The sequence below is a fragment of the Coffea eugenioides genome, unplaced genomic scaffold, assembly GCF_003713205.1.
Source record: "Coffea eugenioides isolate CCC68of unplaced genomic scaffold, Ceug_1.0 ScVebR1_129;HRSCAF=551, whole genome shotgun sequence".
NCBI classification, from domain to species: Eukaryota; Viridiplantae; Streptophyta; class Magnoliopsida; order Gentianales; family Rubiaceae; genus Coffea; species Coffea eugenioides.
The window spans coordinates 16909-20244 of NW_020861691.1; the positions used below are offsets into that span (position 1 = coordinate 16909).

Below are 3336 nucleotides of genomic sequence, written 5' to 3' on the forward strand. Positions count from 1 at the left end.
TCATTAATGCCTCAAAAAATTTGAAAGCCAATAAGTTATCAATAGGAGATCAGGCTAAGAGGACAGATGCTAAATCTGGTTTGACCAAAAGTGAAGCTTTTGCCGAGAATGATAAGCTTCAGAAAGATATTTTGGCATTGCAAACTGTTAAAGACCCGACCCGAACCTGGGACCCATCGAACCCAATTTCGGGAGATAAAGTAGAGGACCTGCTGGATAGACGGGTTGGATCCGAGACATGTTTATTATAACGAGTTTGGATTTGAAATGTTCAGTTTCAATCCAAATCCGATCCGTTGACAAGCTTATTCCCGTCCCTGGCTAAGAGAGATTGGGAGAAAGAAACTCAATTTTAGACTAGAGAGTTGCGCTATACACATTTCCTAGATTTTAGAGGTAAGTTAGACAAAACTTTAAATCGTTTCTTATATTTCCTATTTAAGTTGAATTATTTGCTTTTTATGTTTTAATTGTTATTTATTTAAATAATAGAGTAAGTGAAGGATTTTGTAGTTGATTTAAGCTCCTCGAGATCGATCCTTTATAAACCCTATACTATAAGAGCAACCTATTTACTTGCAGGAAATGAGTGAATTTAGGAATTAAACATGAGTGTAGTGCTAGAAACCCGTTAGTATATTTAGAAAAAAAAACCACTATTACGCATTGGATATCCAAATATATGAGGATCCAAATTTGGATTTATTTTTTCATAACTATAAGGGTTTGGGTCTGAATCTGGGTTTAACTAAATTTAATGGGTCTGAATTTGGATTAAAGAGATTTAGTCTAAACCCTATCCACTGACATGACTATTCATAACCAATGAATCTTATGTGGCAATCATCAAATAGATTGAGGGAAAACAGAGTCAGTGTACATGTAATGGAAAGAAGCCTAATCCGTCTTAGTGGTATTTTCTCTTTCGGAGTGGTCACTCGAATGCTAAAAAATGGAATGAGGCAGAATAGAGAAGCACAACGCGGAAGCATTTGTTTTTCTAACAGTAACAGCAAATCTAAAAGGTGTGATCTTAGGGGCTGATAATATACCTGAGCCAGCTCCATACCTAGTCAGTGATTATGCCAAACTCTTTGCGTGAATCTCCTTAACAATGGGGGCAATAGCACTACCAATGTTTCTCTCATGGAAGGCATAAGAAAACTTGTGACGTGATAAGATTTTATTTTTCAAATAAAAATTCAAGTATTTCCTGATCTTCTGTACTTTCTTGAAATGAGTTAAATCAATTTAGGATTATTGGGATTATTCAAGGGTTGGTCTTGAACATAGTCAAACACTCGAGATTTGAAGCCTTACTGCATTCATTCATTTAACAAGTTATAGTCTACAGATAAATTATATGCAACTCGATCGGATGTCTAAAATGCAAGAAAAGGTTAGGAGTGCATTTGGATCATTGTTTACAATACTTTTGGCGTTACATTACCCGTTGCACCATGTATTGAAGTGATATATGTCTTGTCAATTATTATCCACAAATAATTTGTGACTGTTGGAGGACATATATTCTTTTATAATACGTGTTACCCTAATACAATCAAAGTATTTAAAAACTAAACTTGCTCAACATAAAGCTGAAGTAATTTATTAGGTGGAAGATTTTGAAAATCCACAAGGAAAGAGGTGTCCTAGTTTTAAGTCTTCTTCTAATAAAAGCTTGTAAATTGCCATATGTGGGAATGAGCTGCATGACTTGAAGCAAGATGTAAATCTCTGAACCGAAACAAAAAAAAAGAAGCAATAGCATGTGTCCACGACAACCAGTTTAACAACCAGCTTGCTTCATTTCTGATGTAGTTTGGTCTGAGCCGCAGCATTCATCATGGAAGGATTAACAACGCTGAAACCTCCGTCAACTACAAGATTCAGTCCACTTACATAACCAGCTTCATCGCTTGCCAAGTACAGTGCAGCTTGAGCAACATCATCTGCTGTCAAAGTCTACCCTTTAAGATTAGCCACTGCATTTACAAACATCTGCATTTGTGCAATATACTCTTCAGAATAATTCCCTCCTAATATGCCAGTCATTACGGCATAAGGGGAGACACAGTTGACTTGTATACCATGTTGACCAAGCTCAGCTGACAAATTCTTAGCTAGACCTGCAATTGCATGCTTAGTGACTGCATAGGCATGAGGTCCAATACCAGCTATGTTGACAGAGGCGCTGGCTGTGAACAATATGCATCCCCTGCGCCGCGGTATCATGACTCTTGCAGCATGCTTGGCTCCTAAATATGAGCCCACCAAATTTACACCAATAACCCGGTCCAACTCTGACTTTGACGTTTCCAGAATAGCAATTTTGGACCCTTCAGTGATTCCAGCATTGTTGTACATGATGTCAAGTTGGCCGTATTTGGCTATGGTGGTATCGATTAGATCAATAATTTGGTCCTCTTGTGATACATCACAGTGAATGTAGCATGCATTTTTGCCAAGCTCATTGGCAATTGCTTGGCCTAGATTGTCTTGGATATCGGCTACTACAACTTTAGCACCATTGCTATGAAAGAGCCGAGCCGCAGCTGCTCCTATACCTCTGGCACCTCCGGTGATAATTGCCACCTTACCATCTAGCCTGAAAGAAGTGCCAAAATGGAACTTAGATGCAGAGGTAATATGAAATTATGAACAGCTACAGGTGATTTTTTTTAGCTTCATAACCAAAACTAGCCAACAAAGATGAGAAAATACTGAAACATAAACAAATAAAATTGACACAACAATTATCTATCTTTACGCTTTTTAAAATGAAATCATTTTCTTGCCTAGTTCATTTGATGTCCTCCGTATTACAATGAAAAGTTCTTGTCAAACCTATTTAATTTCAAAAAAGATTTTAGAAATCCTTTTATATCCGCAAGAGTCATTGTTGTAGAAATTAGTATCATTTTGTCATTCTCAAACCTTTATTCATCAATCTAAATGTTCTTTAAGATTTGTATACTGTCAAATTAAGCTAAAATACTAACCTTTTACTGGAGGAAGCAACTCTAGGGTTAGAGCTCATCTTATTAATCCTAAACCAATGTACAGAATACAGGAACCTAGCCACAACTATGAAAAGCAATTTTTGAGGAGCAATTTTTAGTGCCTCTGCAGCTTTTTCTATCAGGGGAAAGGGTTTTATAGAGAAAAACAGTGTAACAATTCTTTGGTTATGTGAGGACCCGTAAAATTTTCTTATTGTATATTCTTTTATTTTATTTCTTCATATGAAATTTTCCTTTTCTTTACCTTATTATATTAATTTGCTAGATTTTTTATAAGAAAGAATAGTTTTGAAATCATTTTTGCAAGTATAAG

At 36.1% G+C, this 3336-nt stretch overlaps 1 pseudogene; it reads right to left on the minus strand.

Moving 5' to 3' along the window:
* Nucleotides 1-1806: 1806 nt before the first annotated feature.
* On the minus strand, nt 1807-3040 carry LOC113755198 (annotated as a pseudogene).
* Nucleotides 3041-3336: the final 296 nt, after the last annotated feature.